Source organism: Anopheles maculipalpis, chromosome 2RL (genome assembly GCF_943734695.1).
Source record: "Anopheles maculipalpis chromosome 2RL, idAnoMacuDA_375_x, whole genome shotgun sequence".
NCBI classification, from domain to species: Eukaryota; Metazoa; Arthropoda; class Insecta; order Diptera; family Culicidae; genus Anopheles; species Anopheles maculipalpis.
Window position 1 is genome coordinate 94544542 of NC_064871.1, and position 20692 is coordinate 94565233.

Below are 20692 nucleotides of genomic sequence, written 5' to 3' on the forward strand. Positions count from 1 at the left end.
GCTTTCAAATTAAAAAAGAATCAAAAGAAGAAATATAAACAGAAGTAGAAAGAGAAAGAAACGAAATAAGTCAATTTTAGGAAAACAAGATACAAAAAAAAGGGTTTTCCTTTCGTCCAGCGTTCAATATTTGCCTTGGAAGAACTTTTATTTGAAAGGCTCTTCTTGATTCAAACTTTATTTTACGGCACGTAGACTTATTTTACCAATGAATAAATTAATGATTCATCTTATAGCTGTCAAAAAAAAACAGTATAGCAAATATGTTCGAAACATACAAATAAATTCTTATGTTATTCTCTTCTTGAAATTGTACAATTTGTTTGAGGGTTTATTTTTGAAAAACTCGTTTCCATTTTATATTCCTAAATCAACCGTGATGCTTGACACACAAAAAATTAAACACCTACTCCCTTTGAAGGGTTATTAAGGTACAGTACCAGTGGCTGTTGTGGAATCATCGGGAAATAAAAACGGGAAGGAAACAACAACACAACCGACGCACATTTCGTACCTTTAGCGAGTGGCCAGGCGACGGTGGCGACGATGATGATGATGCCATCGCGTGTCAACTTCAATTAGATGGCGCATGAAAACCTTAAGTAACCGGCACCACCATATCCCCCGTGACCCTGTGTGTATGGTACAGAATGGAGAAGAAAAAAGAACCATCCTCACCGCCGAATGTTGAGCGTTTCGCTTTGATGAAAGATTTAAATTCATTCAATTCATTAAAGCTACCAGCAGCAACGGCAACTCGCTCGATGTAGCATGATTTGTGAAGTAATGTGCTTTTTCCCACACACACACACATATACACGAAGGAGATTGGTGTTTTGTGTTGTTAGTGCTCTTTCGGTTCGGCCAGTATGCATCGTGTACGTTATTTTAGATATTTTCTACAAAACTGTGGGAACCTTAGTCTTTTTTTCGTTCTGTGTACTTAATTTTATTTTCATATGCAAACTAACGATAAAACGCAACACGGTACGGTGCAGTACAGCCCGGCTACCGGTGGACGATACTGGGTTTGCATAATACATGATGCTACCATGAAAACGGGGTTTAATGTTGTTCGAACGCGTTGCCAGCAAAGCAGATCAAAAATACTAAATGCTTTGCTTGCCTTTGTTGTTGTGCTGCTGTTGCTGCCCGTTTGCTGCGGTGGAGATGATTAGAGAGAATAATTATTATTAGTACTGGAACACGGCATACGGGGGCGACTGAGTGTGGGATAATGTTGCTCTCGTTGGGTTGTGATGGTCGGTTATTAAATTTTAGTTTAAACGTTTTGAAAACTATTTTTCGCTCAAGCTTAAATCCGACATCGAATGTAAAATGCGAAAATGACCGTCCGGTATTCGTTGCCAAAAATTCGTTGGCTGACATTATTGGAAGCTTTTGCTAGTATCGATGGGCCGTTTGACGAACATTGCATCACCATTTTAGTACCAACCGTCATCGAATATGAAAGCGATACACACGCACAAGCATTGGGCAGGATAAAAAAGGCCATTCCACCCTCGAAATATTGTGCAGGGTTGGAATATTTCCCCGGGAAAAACCGCCCACCGCTCTGGATACCTGGGAAAAAGTGGTTCACTTTCTCGCCGCTCGTCCATCATGCTTTGCCATGGTTTGCCAGAAGCGGCTGTAACAAAGATCCTCAAACCGTGCGGGGCACGTGTCCCGTGTTTGCGTACGAAAATAGGCAGGCCGCCAACTGTCGAACTATTTTCCTCTTACCGAGCAGGACGCTTCCGGGCGAGAGCGCACTGTCGCGGAAAATGTTTGTCATAATAGTTGTTAATACTTCCTCCCCCGCTTTGGATCGTGCAGCCTCACCTCACCAATAAGGCAAACTTGTTCTTTGTGTGTTCCAAGATCCTAAAGCATAAACTATGCCACACGTACACACACACACACACACACACACACACATACACTCATCGTAGTACGGGAAAACTACGGCGCTTATGCCAACATGCTCTATGTGTCGCTTTAAGTGCTTTCGAACCGTAACACTCGAACATTGGATCGATGTGAGTGAATTTGGCAGCTTCTTTGGTATCCATTTTTGCCCCGATGCTTTGCTGCCCTGAGGCAGCCCTTTTCGCAACTGTTCCCGTGTGGCTCTTTAACTCGGCACACACATACACACACCAGCAAAAAGGAAAACAGTTTACCCGGTGCAGAAGAGAAGCATAAGATTATCCACACACACACACACACTACTCCCAGCTCCCCAGTAATTCTCGAGAGGCCCTTTCGGGACGGAAGGATAATTTTAACCAACCTGACCGTTGAAGTTCTACCACTTGAACATAATTTGCTTCAATTGATCCTGGGTGAACTCTTCGCTGGTTTGGGTGGAACCCTTCGATGCTCGATTAGTGCGTGGAGCGTGTGGAGCGCGCGGACGTAACGAAATTTTCCCGGAAGGTGTTTCAATGGAAGTTGGGCCAAAAATTCCGACAAATGTCACGCATGTGTACGCTGGCAGCCCGAACATCATCATTGTTGTTCGTCGTCGTGCGAGTGGGTTAGGCCCTAATCCACCGCCCCTTCCCCCCTCCCTCCTCCACCCCTCGGGGGAATTTCGAATATGTCAGTCAGCCTACGGATCAGCCCTCCAAAAATGTTCTTCAGGCGAAATCGATAAAGCGGATTTACGTTGAATTTGGAATCCATGAAGCATCCGCGATTGACAATGGATCGGTTCGCGTACCACCCAACCGGCTGGAACAGGTATCTCGCTGGGATCTCCGGATGAATGGATTGTATTATCATAATAAATTTCCCGGGGAAATGGAATTGGATTGGTGAATGTTTGGGCTTAAATTTGGTGCTGTCATCTAAAGACACAGCCTCACATATACTAAAACAGGAAGTGAAACAAAATTTTCGCATAAATTAATTATAACGCACTCCAATGCTTCTTCTCAATCTTGATCATATTATTGAAATAGAAAAAAAAACGACTGATATTGATAATAACAGATATGTGTCATTTTCAAGCGTTTTTTTGTGAACATGAGGAGATCCTGATCAGGTGCGATAGCTCACGAGCTCGTGTGTAAGTATGTTATGTAAGTAGGTTTGAGAGATCATGAGAATTTCTCAACCAGGTAATGAATTTTTGTTACCATGAACTTGAGCTCATTGGCTCACATGGTCTAGAACTCGAGAGGTGTTCTAAGGTCAGCTCTAAGATCTAATGCCATTTTACTGCTGAGCCTATAAGAAGACACAACGAACCAGGCACAACGATAGCTAGAGTGTGTTTGAACTCATATCCTAGTTCAGGACCTTGCCGACTTTACCTCAGCACGATCTCAAGAGCTATCTTTGGTACAAAATTTGCCCACACTTGTTTGTATTGGTGAGCTTAAACGCTCGTATTAGCTTCTGCCATATGGTCTGGTCCTGCTGTTTGAAGACTGATGTCACTACCGCTTCGGCTAACGGCGAGCCGCTGCTCAGGCGTGAGCTACTATATGCCTCAGATAAGGTAGCTCGCAAGGTACTGTGTACTGCTGTTACTGCATACGGCCATGCTCGGTTTTTGTGTACTTAAAGATGTCGGATTTTATGTGTACATATGTTGGAATTAGAATAATTATTTTCGAACATAAATTTGAATTGCATAAAACAAAGCGTTAGGAAACTAAGATTAGGTTATAAACTACTCGACGTTAGAAACTGCTCGATCTACACGAATTATGAACTGCATGAAATATTATATACAAAAAAGGACAAACGAATATACAGTTGCAAACCGACCAGCGATAAAGGTGTACACTTTCCTATTCAAATTTCCTCCAAATATCACAGCCAGCCCCTTTTCGTGAATATATTTCACAACATATCTGTATCTTTACTTAACGACCCAGTTTTTTTTTTATTATTATTTTCTGTACTGCAACATAGAAATAAAACTTTGCAAAACACATCCTCAAGAAAGCTCTATTTCACCATTACACACATCCAAATTGAAAGCAATAATTTTCTACACCCAAAAACCCCGGTACATTAATGCTACGAGAATCAATCGTAAAACATGCATTATAACTTCCCCGAGATTATCTTTCGCCTTCCTTTCCACACCGTGTACGGATACGTACACCTCCATCCAGCCGACCAACAGCAACCGTACGAAGATGGTACACGACGGCAATAAAATCTTTACAACTTCCGAATCATCATCCACGGTTGTTGCCGAAGCGTTCGCGTAATTGATGTTAAGCTCGCTGTCTTAAGCCCTCTAATTAACATGCGGGCCGACGTATCACGCGGGACCCAACGAAAGTGGGCGGCTGATGTGTGAGTGGTTCCGAATCCACAAAGGAAGCTCGGCGGCCGGTGGAACTGTTGTGTTCGCAGTTTTTAACGTAAGTTGACCGTTTCGGCGAAATGAAAAGCAAAAAAGCGATTGTCAAAAAAGGGAAGCAGGAAATGTCTTCACACCTTGCATTTTGCCATTCGCCAAGTCGGAAGTCTTTGTACAAAAAAAAAAACTGCATCACAAGCCAACCAGTACGTGTTCTACATTCACCTTACCTGACTCGATGTTTTAAAATGGTCCAATTAGAAGGTGTGCAACCTTTAATAAATTACTCTTCACAGCGTAACTGTGCCAATAGGCGGCCGAAGTAGTCCCATCTAATCATCTGCTTGACTTTGGGCAAGCAGATGAAGAGGACCCTTGTGGACTTTTCTGTTCGGCCTTTTTGCGGACAGCGGGCAAAAAAAAGCCCACAAAAACAAACCGACCAATCCGGACGGTTGATCCTGAACCGCTTGAACTAGTTTGATCCTAAGAAAACAGTTTCCTTTTGATTTCGTTCCTTCGCCCGGGTCCTCCAAAGCCCTTTTGCTAATCCACCCTGTTTTTTTTTTGGTGAATTCTTCTACATCAGAAGAACGTCCAAGCCGGACTGCTCACCATCAGGTGCGTGTGTTTGTGTGGATGTATGCAAGCTCTTCTTAGGCCGTGTTGCTGCTGCTTTAAGTGTGGTTGCAATCGAAATTCTTGGTCTCCTGAATTTTTACGATGCGTTCCCTTTCGAGCGGAACATTTCCGGAGGACTCGTGGAGAACGTAGACAGCAGCAGCAGCAGCAGAAGTAGTCCTTATTCCCGGAAATGCCTTCAGGCCTTCAGTTTGGTCTCCTGTACCTTTCGGATGTTTTTCTTTCGCTTTCCAACGGTTGGTCCTAACTTCGGTCTTGTGTGCGAGCATACAAAGGAAGAATGGAATAAAACCAACAGGCTAAGAAATGGTCTAGGAGCGTCATCCGTAAAACCTTCTGGCCTCGATGCCCGTTTATTCGGGATTTGGTAGAAAAAAAGAAGTCCCTTTTTAGTTATGAACAATACACAAACACACACACATTCTTTTGGAGCGCACAGACGATGATGTAGGGATAGTTTAAACTGTCTTTCAGTCCACTCTTATGCTCTTCTAAACGTTCCTTCGCTTGCCTTCTTACATACATTAACGTTTCCGCGCTTTTCGGATTCGTTTCAGAGTTTCCAATTTTTATACTGCAGACGGCTGGCTCTTTTTCTCTGTTTTACCCAACCCACACCATAACAGGAACGCCGCATCTGAAGCCATTTTTGGGCTCGAGTGTTCGAGAGTCTGCCGCCACCCGAAAGAACTGATGGAATTCGGTTTCGTTCCATCTCCGCCATCCATTAGGCGATAGTTGGATGGTGTGCCTCTATCGGTGTCGCTGGAACTTAGGTATTTCCACGCCCGGGCTCGTTCGGTTGAAGTTCTTGCGCTATCCATTTGCTCAAACACAAAAACAAACCCCCAGAAAGACATTGGAGATGTACTCGTGTTCGAACGCATAAACATTTCGAAAGCACACTCTCTGGTACCGTAGGCTATCGTCGCGTGGTTGGAAACTCCTTGCGAATGTCGGAACGGAGGGTGGTTGTTCCAAAGAAGTTTTGCTGCCCAACAGACGGCAGAAGTAGCAGCACAACAAATGAAAATACTACTGCTGTACCGTACTTCTCCCAGCAGTGTTCCAGTTCACTGCCTACGAACGAACTCTACCCTCCCTACCATCGATGTGTCCAACTGTGGACATCTTTTCCAGGTGACGATATTGCTGTTGTTGTTGTCGAGCCATCATCCGTTGCCTTGGTATTTTCTGTCACGGGTAGCAACTCCGTCTGCAAAAGGTCGAGACTCAACCAACTAAACCATCGCCCGAAGCAGTTCTCCGGCAAACTCCGACAAGGTGGATGTCCTGGATGTTGCTTCTACACCACCAGAAAGCTGTTCTATCTCTTCCGCACTCTCGGAGCCACAACACCGTTGTTTATTGTTGTGGATCCTGTGAGCGCTTGGATCGGATCGGCATTAGGTTCAGAGGTTTTTGCGACCAACACGCTTAAAGGACGCTATGCTCCCTTTGGGCGATTCTTGGAAGTCCTCCACCACGACGGAGGCGTCTTGGGACTAGTGTGGCGCTAGGTGGGGAGGGATAAAACAAGTGCCACCAGGAGGGTGCCCGCGTGTCCTCACGGTGCCCTCACGGACGGTCGGACTGACGGGATAAAAACCACTTGTTTATCGTGTGCTACCTTAGCATCGGTCGCACCTTTTCGGTAGCAGTTCCACACAAACACACGCAACCACCCTAATCCGCTTGGATACGTTTCCGACGAAACGGATGAAATAGTCGTACGAAAAAAAAAAAGCGCGTTCACTCCACACCCGACCATGGCGCTCGACTGACTCACCGGATCGCCGGCACCGGTTCGGTTTGAGATTAAGTAAAGATTTAAGAAGCGTGACGATAAGCACTTTTTCCATTGATCCGATTCGATTGAGCTCCTTCGGAAGAACCGGGAGACTCACACATTTTGTGGGGGGGATGGATGGTTGTGGGAAGCTCGAAAGGTGTTGATAGCAGGGGGATGCAGGGTTGTGATGCTGTGGGAAGCGGTTCCGGCCGTTTCGATATTGTTATTTTTCGCTTCGTTCGATAACTCTCGCGCACATCGCACCGATATCGCGCGAGTGCAATCAATTGGGAGATTGTTTTTTAAATACACCAAAAAAGCTCCGACAAAAGGTTGTTTCGGATGTAGCGAATGGATATTGGTGTAACAGGCTCCCTGGAACCGGCATTTAATGCTTTTCCCACCCATTTCAATCGAACGGATTATCTAAGGACTTGCCAGAATTGTACCGTATCTAGGGGAAGATTAGGAAGGTTAGCTGTTTGATATTGCTTTGTTATTGTTGGGTTAGTTGGGTGGTGTTTGTGGCTTTATTTTGATGATGTAACAATTTGGAAATCCAACCATTGACCGTATTGCTGGGGCCATCCTGCATGAATAAAACAAAAGTGGATGTTAAAGATTTCATTTTAAAATTTCGAATCACAAACGATCACGACGGAAAACGGCACCAACCTGCAAAATGGTGAATCGACATCTTCTTCCCCACAAGTTCCCTATCTTATGCTTCCACGGGTTTACGAATCTACGAGGTTTACAAAAGGCCACTATCTACGAGTTGCGTGCTTAGCTGGTAACTCAGACTGAGGCCTCGCGTCCTTCTTATTTCAGCTAAGTTGAGGAGGTGGTCTGTTCGCCAAGGCAGCTCAAACAGCGTCTTTCTGGTTCTGGCTTTCCACAGGACTCTTAGCAGCTGGGAAGCGCAGGTTCTACGTTGAGACTGGAATAAATGCCTTGCAAACCACTTCTAGAAAAAGCTAAATACAACGAACAGTCACAAAAAGCACATTATCACTGCAGACTTCTAACCTACAATCAATCAATAGTTAGTCCTGCACCTTTGCATGACGAGAACCTAAACAAGGTTCCGCAGGAGATAAAGTCCCTTAGCCGGCAAGATCCAAGGTTTACTAACTGCTGACTCTGTGTTTTTGTATGCTTATAACTAGCCTTGTTATTCACTTTATATAGAATCGAAAGCTAGATTAAATCTTCACACAAAAATTTGTAGCATTCCAGATCTTCAAAACATCTGCTGAACTCCAGATCATTGTTATTATTAAAATATTTTAAGTTCTAAAATTATTAATACTTCTCTCCAACCGTGCCCAATCCCGTCCCATGTTTGCATACTTTCGAAGCAATCTTCTAATGCCACCTAGGCCCTACTGGCTGATTAACATAAATGACGTACGTACGTACGTACCCTTACCCTATTTTCCAAATGTGTTTATAAATATCTAAACTATGAATCTCAAACATCATATGGTGCCGTTCGTATTCTAATGAATGCGTAAAATAGAGGGAAACTACTACGAGAAAACTGTCACCACTTGGCAGGCCGACTCACAAACCATGTGACAAGTTGTTTATCATTTTCTACCGATACCTTCGCTCAAACAGCTGAAGGGAAAATAATACCGTTTGGGTTTATCCCTTAATAGTTGCCACGGTGGAACTAATGAATTTAATAGCGTCACAAGGACGATCATGATCCCCGTCTGCGAAGCTGCCTATGATGATGACGGCTCTGAACGATGATGATGATGCTGGCACGCTGATAAGCGCGTCATAAAAATAATCAAACTCATACAGAAATTCTTTCCACAAGTTGCTCACTTGTGTTTGGTTTGCGCTTCTGAGCGCCGTGGTATCGTTCGCATTCGGGAGGTATATTTATTCCTCCGCCCGGTCAGCATTGAATTATGTGCTTCCTTCCAATTACACGGTGGTGCTGCTGCTGCGCAACATCCCTTGCCATATCGGGACATTTCGAGGATAGCAAAAACGAGAGGGATCACTGGCCGCAACAATCGGGTGCTCACCGAGCTCGCGCGTAACTTGATGCGGTGGTTTATGCCACTGGTTTCGGTTGTTATTTTTGGCCACACACACACAGCATTAGCTGCATGCACGGCAAAAAAAGGGGACACGCACCAAGGCATGGTAGGAAATTGAACTACAAACAGGATAAGGGATGGACGGAGATATAAATATGGTTGCGTCGCAGTTTGAGCCGGATAGTTTTCCAAGATTTCGCGTCATTTGATAAACCGTGTGCCCCTGTGTGCCGGTTGCGTGAATCCACGGGCGGTCGGAAAAATGTTTTGGGAAAACACAAACCTTCTTTCATCTGTGTGTAGTGTGCCGTGCGCTGTGTTCGCTTTTCGGTTTGGTTTGGAATTTTACCAGGAGGTTATGTGATAATTCGATACTATCCTCGACTCGGTGCCGGGGTTGAAGGTTCGCTTTTATGTGTAATCGTGATATGAAGCGAGAAAAATTCATTCGCGCGCGTGTGCGATTGCAATTTTCGGAACGATGTGTCAATTGGAATAGTTTCGGAGTCGAGTGGTTGGAGTATTGTCTTTCGACAAAAAAGGAAACTATAGCTTGTCGCTTTTTTCACTATTGTTGTGGTGAAGCGGTGTTAAACAAAATATTTAAAAAACTCAAATAAATAACAAAAAGTTATGACAAAAATACTGCAAATGTAAAACCAACTCTGCATAAGATATGAATAATAATATAATAATATAATCTATCAAGCGACACGTGTCCGTCCTTAGCAGCACACCACCACCGCCAGAGGACAGGGGTGTTGCCTGTACGGAAGTTATCGAGAAATATTTTGCCTTATGTGTCCCTTTTTTTCCCCATTTTCATTGCAGCACGCGTCACACGCGAGTATTGCAGCACAGTTGTGAACGTTCCCTGACACATATGGTGGCATTTTCCATCGTCAACTCAACCTCCTGCCAGTGTGCCAAGCGAAAAATAAAAGGTAAGAAGTGCTTCTATTTTCAATCGAGCTGATAGACAGGCAATCGTAGGAAATGGTTCCTTTCAGTGCGCGTGACATTCTATTTACAAAAAAGGAGCTAGATAAGATTACAATTTAATTGTACATATAAAAGGCGAGAGCCTCGCGCAGTGTTGGTTGATTCGGGACTCAAGATATTAGAACGTTTGAAATGTAATGGAAATATGAAATTTTGAGCATTCTCTGAAAGTACTGAGCTGGATTAGGATGCTGCCAAGAGAGAATTTCAACCGAATTGTTTTGGTTGGGGATTTTGGATAACAGGAGAGCATCCAAATGAAGAGGTACCATCCGGATCATTCGAGGCGAAAGTGATCGACTAGGGATCTTCAGGGTTCAAGCTACTGTTTAAGATGTTATAATAAAACAACGATACCCACCAAAAGATACCTTTCAAACTTACCTTTCAGTAGATGATGTAGCACACACACGGAATGTGATAATTGACCGAAGGCTTTCGAATTCTCAGCCCCGCCTGTTCTTGTCATAAAATAGCAGTACAGCCCGAATAAGGTTAGAAACCCCGCGATCGTAAAGGCTCGTAAAAAGTCCATCATGATGCCCGTTTTGGCTTCAACACTCTTTCCCAGATAGGGATACGTTCGCTCTTGTGGGCCATAAAAAAAGCTTACACCAGTGTCTAAAACGCAACTTGGAAAAGATCTGTGGAAGATGATGGGGGGAAGAGTTCAGGAACCATCTAAACAAAAAAAAAACGAAAAAATCGCACCCATTTCCAACACCCCGACGTCACGATTATGATTACTTTTAATAACAAAAATCGACAGCTTTTTACTGTGTCGACAGGGCTTTGCCCGCGCTGCTTCTGTGCAGGACGCAAAACACATTACGCTCTACGGTGGCCGGGTACGTGATGAATTTTTGGAGGTTAACGAAGGAATAACACTAAAGAAGAGAGAAAATCAACGAGCAAGTCACACCATTTTTCCACCCCAGTGAGAGCATCCTAGTGACAGTTTTATAAGCTGCAGAGAACGAAGAAAAAAAAACCCCCCGCACAAAAAAATGGACCACCAACCAGAGAGAGCAAGTGTCTGATTGTCGTTCATCAAGAGTTTTGATTACTTAAGATGCTGTCCATGGCTTAAGATATGCTGCTACTGGCTGCTGTTGGGGTTTGTCTTTACGTCGGGATATAATTTTTGGTGCACGCTTTGTCACGGTGCTGCTTATCGCGCCAGGGGTACCATTATTCAACGGTGGAAAAAAGCTGATATAGCGCTGATGGTAGATTTTTAATGGAAAAAAGGGCCCATTGACTGCACGTTCTGTACACATTCGGTTCACGGTGAGACGCTTTAGTACGCGGTGGAATTTCTAGTCTCGGTCGATTTCGAACACCCGCAAGAACCACTAGCTTGAACCTCTTAACTTTTGCTCACCGATGGTATTAAAACGGACGCGATGTTCTTACGATTGGCGTCAGCGTTTGGCGACTGAATAATCAAACCAAAAATGCATGAAATTAAAAATTTAATTTCCGCTGCATTTGATGGGCGAATTTTTTGATTGCGAATTATTCTACAAGTTTTTGTCCGACTGCGAGGGACACGAACAGTGGGTAGCATATTTTAACTCGGCCTCGACTGGGCTATGTAACGAACACGACAAAACAAGGGTGTTCAACACTAGAAGGGAGAGAACAGATGGTGTGCTGCTCAATTAAAAATCGTATTTGTTAATTTTTGTCTAGCATGGTCTATGGGTGAAAGAAATCGCTACTTACTGTGAATGAGCAGTCATGAAATTAAGGATAATAATTCATTATTTTGACATACTATGACAATTATATTTATTTTTAGAAATTCACTGCCCTCAACTCTGCTTCGTATTAATCATATAAATGCGCCTTTGAGTCTCTCCAAAGGGCTTCCAAAGGGTTGTAGTCTGCTAGTTGTGGCTTGTCCTATGATGTCGACAGCTTGTTACATCATGTTTCAGTGTTATCGTCCAAGTTTGAAGTCTCTCCACTTTGTCGGCTAATTTCCTAATTTGAATCATGTATCACTCTTAACATCGATCAAAATTAATATAAATCAGAGACAACGATAAGCTCTATGAAGTTATACGGTGAGCACTGGCGTACTGCGAATATATGAGACGTGTCAGAGCAAAATGACATTCCTTGCCGCTGAGTGTTTGCCTCTAAGTCAGGAATTTTAAAAACGGTTGCCCACGAGTCTAAACTGATGCCTTCAAAAATAAAAATTAATGACTTAGGACCAAAATTTGATGGCAACGACTATCTGATGGGGTGTTCGCCTTAGATTCTGAAGATTCTGAAGCATTTATGGCGTTTGTAGAGCTCTCCACTAGAACTGTAGCTCTTGGCGAATGAAGCGCATGCTACAGAAATGCAAGGAAATTCATCCGATTTTGCGAGGAATTACTGATCAATTCGGCTTAGACAATCAACCGACTAATTAGTTCAGCCTTCAAGAGTCCTGAGAGTTCTATATTGGTATGATCAAACAAACAATTGCTTAATATTTTAAGGTTTCAAGTCTTCATTTCTAGAGCATGTTTTAGAATTTTTATGCATTATACAATTTTGATGTACTGCTTTTACTTTTCTATCTAATTATAAGCAAAACCACAAACATTTTCTTCTAGCATAATCTTTCCCGCTAACAGCTAAAACTCGTAAACGAAGAATTTCTTCTAGGTGCTCTTAACTACCTTAACCTTAACGCATCCCATCCCGGAATGGTGAACCGTCGTAAGTAATCCTTATCAGCACCAAGGTTATATGAGGAGATGCCTTTTTATTTCCCATTTGCTCACTTTTACCTTCCACACACTTCGTTCTATTTAAAGGCACCAGCACACCATACACAAACACAGTCGCCCGTCCCGTCCTAGATAATAACGGAAAGTGAACTTTGCATACCTTTTTAGCTCTCGCTCTGAAATCCACACACCCCGCGCGTCAGGAATGGTTGCGTTGCTTCTGTCCTTCCTATCGAAAAAAAAAATGCATTTAAAAAAGTTACGTTAGAAATAAAATAATCATAAAATCCTCACTCACCTTTTCGCTTCCAAGTTTCTCCACGCCCTTGCAGGGGCCGTCCAGAGGGCTTATGACAAATTAATTACCACCTCTCCTGAACCTCTTCGCTCACCTTTCCGCGTGCTTCATTATAACACCCTCCCGTCACACGGACTGCCTTCGAAACGGAATGCATTTCCGGGTGGCCAGTTAGGGAGCAGGCTGGAGCTGTATCTAATTTTTGTGCCCGTTCAAACGGCGGCAATTTTCATTCTGTCTTCTTCTGGTTGTACTTGGTCTTTTCGTCCTCCGAAAAGAGCCAAAAAAAGGTTAAATTTTTCATTAAGCCCCGGTGCGCGATTTAGGCGCTGAATCAAATTTCCACACACACACACACACACACACACACACACACACACACACACAACCCCGGACCATTCGGTCCACCCCTGATCCGGTTGCCCATCATGGGTGGGTAAACATAATTCACCCAAGAGCGCGCACTCTCTCTCCTCTTGGTTCCGGATGGCACACCATTTCTTTTGTTTTTTTTTTTTCGTTCACCCACCGGAGGCTCGTTTTTCATAATGCCTCGGACAACACCTTCTTTTCACGGTGAGGCGTTTTTTGTTTTGGTGGGGAATCTCTACACCATACAAAACGCAATCCAGGGATGGGTTAATGTTTGGCCCGCATTTGGGTTTTTTGTTTTCTGTTGCACACCCTGATGGTGGACCACCTCCCGGGATCACCTCCCATTGCTCCCTAGTGTCCCGAGTCTCAGTCACGCGCCGTTTAGTCCAGTCCGCGCCTGGTACATACTCTAGTCTTTTAGTTCTCCGCGAGTTTTTTTTTTCTATGCCCTTCACACATACACAAAGATACGTCTTGATGAACTTTTTTTGGGCAAAAGCGCCGCTTGATGGTTCGATGTTGATTTGGTTTAGTTTTTGGGGTAGTTGTGGTGTTAGTCTCTTTTTCGGGGGTTTTTTTTTCTTCTTTGGACTTCGACTGTCAATTTAACTGAGCATAAACGAGCGCCTGAGTCTGCTGCTGCTGCTGCTGCTTTTAGAGCAATTTCGTAAGTGAGAGAGTGTGTGTATGTGTGTGCGGTTCAACCAAGGTTTCGGTGTGTTTGTGTGCGTAACTGGAACATCATTCATCAGTGTGTGCGAGAGAGAAATTATAGCGTAAAAATTCTATGCTCCACAGTGTTATGCTAGAATCTTCTCTCCCAGTCATCCTCTCGCAAGGAATATGAATACGATGAAGATTTTAACACACCAGAGTAACCTTTTGTTACAGAATTACTGTACTACTCTTTTGAAGTTTATAAATCTTATGATAATATTGATTAACTTAAGTCAACAATTTACTTCAAAAAAATGCAAAACTCATGGCAACTCCTCGGAGTTTGTGTGATTCAGATACGAGGAATGTTTTCCCGAGGAACAAGCGCAGCTCTCGATGCAGCATAAATCCTCGCGTGAGCATAATTTTGCTCACTCTCTGTCTCTCTCTCGCTCTTGAAAATTTTTCTCTCGCCGTACGATGTTCGGTATTTCCATTCATCGTGAGGGTACGCTCACGCTTTGCCATTCATTGTCGAACGAACCGTCGAAGAGTGCGTACGCGGTAACTACGTTAGAATCCGGGACGCGGGCGCGTGTATGCACTTCCAACACACACACACACACAGAGAGAAGCGGGGGTGTGATGTGCACCACCGACGAGGGGTGGTAGTGTCCTGCGGGCATTCTGCTGTGTGCGTGTTTAGTGCGAGTGAGTGAGAAAAAGAAGAAGGTGATTTTCCATTTCGCTTCCCGGCGCTGCTTTTGCAGCTTAATAATAATGGTGCTTCAGCAAGCAGACAACCAGCAGCAGAAGGACACCGACGTCGTCCTTACCAGTGGCGGCGATCTCTAGCCACCAATGTGTACTTGTTGTGTACGTGCGTAGTTCTGTGTCTGTGTGTTTGTGTGTTAAGGAAACGCGGTGCAGATTAAAAGCAGCAGCAGCCAGCAGAATGATGCGAGGGTGCACGCATAGATGAAGAAGGAGTATCAAAAGGGGGCCACCACCGAACGGGGTTGTGGGGTGTGTGTATTTTTTCGTGCATGAATGTGTGGTGTGTGTGTTTGTGTCTGTGTATAGAAGCTGTACATGTGCGTCGTTTATCCGTTTGGCTGCGCTGGAAAGAAAAGGTGAATATAGGCTAGCCGCGAATCTCAAGAATGGGAATATTGCTGCGGAAAAGGGGTGAAGATTTTTGGTGGGTGAAATGGGGTTGGGTGTAGCGCGGATTAACCAGAGAAGCAGCATAAAACGGTGTGCGTGTGCTTGTATGTGTGTCTTTCAAAGAGGAAGAAGTACGCAAATGCTCTTCGCTCCGCTGCCGTACAAGATGAAATAATGGGGATTTCTGAAATTTCCTTAATAAGCGGTTTATAAAAAAAAAATGCTTCCTGCATAAAGGGAGGGAAGACCAGGTGTGTACAGGCCTGTGCGTAAGTGTTCTTCTAATGTGTGGCTGTGTGTGCTTGAGAATATGTGAAAAAGAGTCCGATAAAGTAGAGAAGGTGTGGATAAAAGCCGACAACACAGAGGTAGAAAAGAAAAACGCCAGAAAAGAATGCAAATTTTGGTGCTGCGCGTGACGAAAACTGGAGTTAAAAAGGATCCGTGTTTAACTACACTGGAAATAGCGTACCCAGAGCGGTAATGGAGAAAAATGTACCAGAAAAGCAACCATCACCATCACCTCAACTCAACGCGTGTGACTGCTTCATCGATATATCTTCAAATGGGTTAGTTTTTCCACCTTATTTCAATCCTTTTCTCTGTGCTTGTCTGTTAGATATTCTTTTCTCGAAATAAACCTTTTTTTTTTGCAACCCTACAATTTCTTTCATCAATCCATTCCATTCGGAATGGGAAAGAGCGAAAGATTGTGTACGAAATTCCACTTTCACGGCGCCCTCTATCGTTCGGTATTGTTACTACCGACCGATTGATTCATACTTTCTCGCGAGAGAAGCGATTTTCAAATCGAGAGTGAGAGAGAACAAAATGGTTCGCAACGAGGAATTCTAGAGAAGGCGAGAGTCCGGGAAAATGGGAGAGAATGGAGCAACAACAAAAAAAATTGTCAAAGATGGCCATTTTGTTTACAAGGGCTAACTTTTTCCCTGTGTGTCCGTTCGCGATGGAAGAAAAAAGGCGAATATGCATAGGTAGAGTTGAGCAGCTTTTTATTTTACTGCTGTTTTGAAATGGAATGCGCTTTTCGTATTATCTGTTTGGGGATCTTTTTTTTTGCAACATAAAATTATTGGAAAATCGTTATCGAAAATAATTAAAAGAAGGTTTTATCAATTTTGTTGCCAGCCGTCTGACAAGCATCTCGTGCTCCACATTTATTTTTTCGGTTTTCCTTGTAAAAAATATGCAATTACGTTAGTTAAGGGAGAAAATTGTTGGGTGGAAAGTATGGCAAAAAAAAGCTTCCCCAATGGTACAATCTCGACACGCTGTTCGTGCGCAATCGAAAATAAGTGTGTTTATTTTAACGTCGTGGTGTCATATTTTTCGTGTTTAATGCGGCTAAATGTTCCAGTTAATCCTCCTTTCTCGGGCATGCTAGAGACGAGTGAGTCCCAACGCGGTGGAGTGAGAAATTCCATAAAAAAACGATAATTTATCTGCAAACATTAACTCCTAAGCTCGTAAAATGTGGTGTGCTTATGTAGTGTGCGGATCTGCTTAGCGAAAAAAAGCAAAAAAAGGAAGGGAAGGAAAAGGTGTATGAAGAAGTGTTTCTTGTTAAGGGAAAAATATACAAAACTGTGAAAAATTGGTGTTAAATAAATACAATGAACTGTGAATTAAATGTGACACAATAATATGCGAGCGCAAATAGAGGAAAATATGAGTGCGTTTAACAACATGTGAACATGTGACCGCTTGTGCCGACACATTCCTTGTTCGTGGAATCGCTAATTTGTTCACTTCAAGCCACTCGAAACCAATTCGAACTGAAAGTGATAGGGCCCGAGCACAGTGTGTGTGCGGGAGAATTTACAATTACCTCTTCACATCGAGCACAAACGACCCTTTTTTTTCCTTATCCCGGCGGGGCTTTCAGCTTGGGACGCTAGTTTTTCCCAGCTTTCACATCGCTCGTTTGCGGTTTGCCAATGGTTGTCATCATCCATCCGATCAACTCTATTCGTTCGGAGAAATTATGTGAACCTTTCACTTTTTTGCGCTGGCAAACGGAAGGCTTAGCTAGCTTGCGTGAGAGGCTGTTAGGCTAAACTTAATCCGCTTTTGAAGTGCGTGTATTTCCGAGTGTGTAAGGTGTGTGAATAATTTCGTGTTTGCTCGAGAAGAAAGCTCAAAACCAGTGCTATGAAAAAAAAAAATCAAAAATAATCATACACCTCAGGTGAAGGTTAGGACAAGAAAACGTATAAAAATGTAATTTTCCCGTGCGCTTTCGTATGAAGCTGCTCGTAAAAGTTGTGGAAAAAGAAACGAATAGTTAAAAGCAGAGTTGGCAGCGCGTTTCCGTTAGCAACACAACAACCACGACGGTGGAAGCACATCAAACGCAGCATCATCGCAGCGGATAAAGCGCTGCCTACTGTTGGGTGCTTCTTTGCACCCAACACCCAACAAAACAACAACCGAAAAAAAAACACGGATATGAAGAAATAAGCAACCAAACACTGTGGTGTGTATTAGCAAGCGCGTAAAACATCTTCAGCAGCCACCTTCAAACACCCTAAACCATCATACTTCAAAGTCAAAAGATCGTCCCGGCGAAAGAAGAAAATAAAACAAAAACAGTGTAAGCGCGATGCGAATATTGGTGGGATGGAAAAGAGAGCGAAAGAGGGTGGTGCACGGAAGGGGAGTGATACCTTATGGGTCAAGTGCGAAAAACTATTCCGTAAAAAGCACCACCAACAAGCATCTTGAGAGTACGAGAATGGAAAACCCGCGTGGGGCGATTAAGATTTAGACGAAAGGTTTAAGATTACGAAGAAACTATCCTTGGAATCCTCATGTGGATGAGGGGTTTTGATAAGAAGAGATGCAAGATCATTCTGGTGGTCTTTCCAGCAACAGACGAGAGAGTACATAAATGTATTGAAAACTTTTCCAAGAAATTCTGGACATCGGGCAGGAGTCATCGAGAAAAATACCTTTTTCTAGAAGATCAATCTTCCAGAAGTACTCCATCTCCAGCTGCCCTACAAGCAAAAAGCAAAAAAGCATCTCACCCCGTGTGAGCGACAGAAAGAGAAGGCACGATTTAAACGAGCCGTTTTGTGGTGTGGCTTTGAAGCATGCTGCGGATTGCTTTGTTTCCATCCGTTCTTCTGCTCATAGGCTTCTTGCGCTGGTAAATATGCTCTATGCTACCTCTCTGCTTGTATGTGTGTGTGCGACATTTTCCCGTCCCGAACCCCATGTGTCCATGTGTTGGTTCGTGGATAGTGGATGTGCAAACGCCAAGGGATGAAACAGAGGGTGTCCGCAGATTCGAAAATCTCTAGTTTCCGACGACGGCAAGCATACGTATTGGATGCTGACTGCTGCTTGTGTGTGTGTGCGTGCGTTTGTCGCGTCGTATGCTGCGTTTTGGGGTGTTGTTTAGAGAGGCCTACTAAGCAACGAAAAACGGCATGCGATGAAGAAAGAAACACACATCAAATCGGGCTTTTTTTTTTTGTTTGCCTGGCTGTGATGACTACAGAACGCGTTTTTACTTCTCTCCCCTATTTGCTCTGTATTATTTCAATTCGAGAGAATAGTAGCAGACTCTCTCTCGCATCACTCGTGTGTGCGTGTGTGTGCGCCCGCGTTCATCAACCTCTTCTCTTCAAGATGGCTCTCGTTTGTGGGAGAGCTTTTTCCATCCCAATCTTCTATCTCGCGATGGAAGCTGCGGGCCTCTCGCTCTCTATCTCTCTCTCTCTCCCTGTTTTCTTCGGGGTTAGTTTCACCCCTTGTGCTGCACCCTTCGCCTGTGAGATCGAAATTTCGGAGCAAGAAACGAGGTACATAGGGAAAATCGGGTTTTCGTGTAGAGTCACGTCGCTGCCTTTTGACGCAGCGCGCAGCAAACCTTGGCAACGCTGTAACCGCTTAGCCGAATCGATCGGTTAGGACGAACCGAAAAGGGATAAGAAGAAGGGAAAGGAGAGCGCACCGTGAGGGGGGAGGGAGAGGGGTTGAAATAAATCGCTGCACTCGCTGTGGAAGAATAAGCAAGAATGGAAAACCGAAGAACGAAACAAACGACCAAAAGGGAAGGTGGCAAACCGCTGGTCCAACAGCTCCGTCCCAACGTTGCGGTTAGGTGGTAAAAGAGCATTCCAAGCGGGAGGAGAGCGAAGTGGCACGTTGAGGTCCACCGAAGCCGTGGAATGATCGCTTAGTTTGAAGAAGAGATCAAGCGAAAGAGATACACCGAGAAGAGGTGGAGACCACGAGAGACCTCTTTTTGTGAAGTCTTCCCTCTTGTCCGGCAAGATCGAAGAAAGTGCACACGTTGGGATCTCGGACATTGAGATCAACCGGGATCAGGAGTTTCGTACGGTGGAGCCGAATGCACAGGGAGGGGTGAACACACCAAGTTTCAAGTACCAAAAGCGGCCTTTTTCTGCGCCATCGAGCTTTGCCTTTGGTAGTTGATGAAGAAGGTAACGCATAAAGGGGGAAAAAAACGATCGTTTTCTGACCCGATCGAACCGAATGGAGCAATTTCAAACTCCATCCCCCTTCCCCATGCGTTTCTACTCTTGAGCCCTCAACATTCTTATTGATTTGATGTTGATTTTTTATCCCTTCCATTCTCTCCACTTGCACCTCTCGCACCGTCAAACGTGCATTGTGAAGTTTTGGAGTTTGTGAAGGAGGAAAGAAAATAAACTCGAAGTGGGCAGTAGTGGGCCCTTGTCCGGTTGTTGGACGCAGCCAACCAGCTGACCAAACTCGACCAGGCTCCTCAACACTCGAGTTCGGGGCACGGTTCCGACGAATCCGAATCGGTCGGTGGAGATTAAAAGGAACACACCAAATATATTCCCCCTTGATCGATGAATCTGCCCTTGTCCTATGGGTGTGTGTGTGTGTGCGTTTGACCGTCCGTCTGTCGGTAAGCCAAAAAGGCAAAGGTTTTTTTTTGGAAAAAAATTATACCGTGCCTATTCAATGGTGAGCATTTTTTTTGGGGGGTACACATAGATGGGAAAAGGAAAAATCCACTCCGCACACAATAGTGCGCGCCCATGAAGCTTAATTTGCCTGGAATGCATCGGAATCTAGTGCTATGGCGTGGCGGTTTTTTTTTTCGGACTCATCGTTGAAAGAGATTCATTTACCTTTGGGGAAATATTCATGCTCGTCTAAATTAGAAAGGAACGCTTCAGCTTCTAGAAAATCAACCACTAATTGTGTATTTGTTGTACATTCGGACAGCACGCGGCGTCCGAAAGTTCCAGCGTCTTCTGACAAATCAGTGCGAAAAATAAATCTTCTGAAACGTCAGCTTAATGTCCGTGTTCTGGACATCTTTTTTTCTGTTCCTGGAGAATAACTCCTGTTTGCCCCAAAAATATCTTAATTTGGATCTCATTTTTAAATTGAGCATTAGCTTCAAGAACTTCCTTGTTTAAGGGGGTGTCTTTGATGACTTAAACCTTTTTAGTATGTCTTTAGACGTTAAGAGCCAAAAATGCTTTGGATGTTTGAATTCATCAGGATTCTTATAGAATTTGAGCATTTTTTTATAGACACGCAAGGACAGTTTGACATGCAAATGAAATAGTACTTTAAGGGAAGAAATTTGAGAGGATTCGGACA

General features: G+C 43.9%; 1 protein-coding gene across 5 annotated transcripts in view; it reads right to left on the reverse strand.

The window, feature by feature from the left end:
* Positions 1–20692, reverse strand: part of LOC126568525 (ADP-ribosylation factor-like protein 5B) — a 241679-nt gene that overhangs the window by 90063 nt on the left and 130924 nt on the right. Inside the window, exon 1 of one of the 5 annotated variants that reach the window (XM_050225016.1) lies at positions 14946–14951. The exons of the other annotated variants lie outside the window; for them this stretch is intronic. The gene's annotated coding sequence lies outside the window, so the exon portion shown is untranslated. Of the gene's footprint in view, positions 1–14945; positions 14952–20692 lie in introns of those variants that run through there. 5 annotated transcript variants of the gene reach the window in all.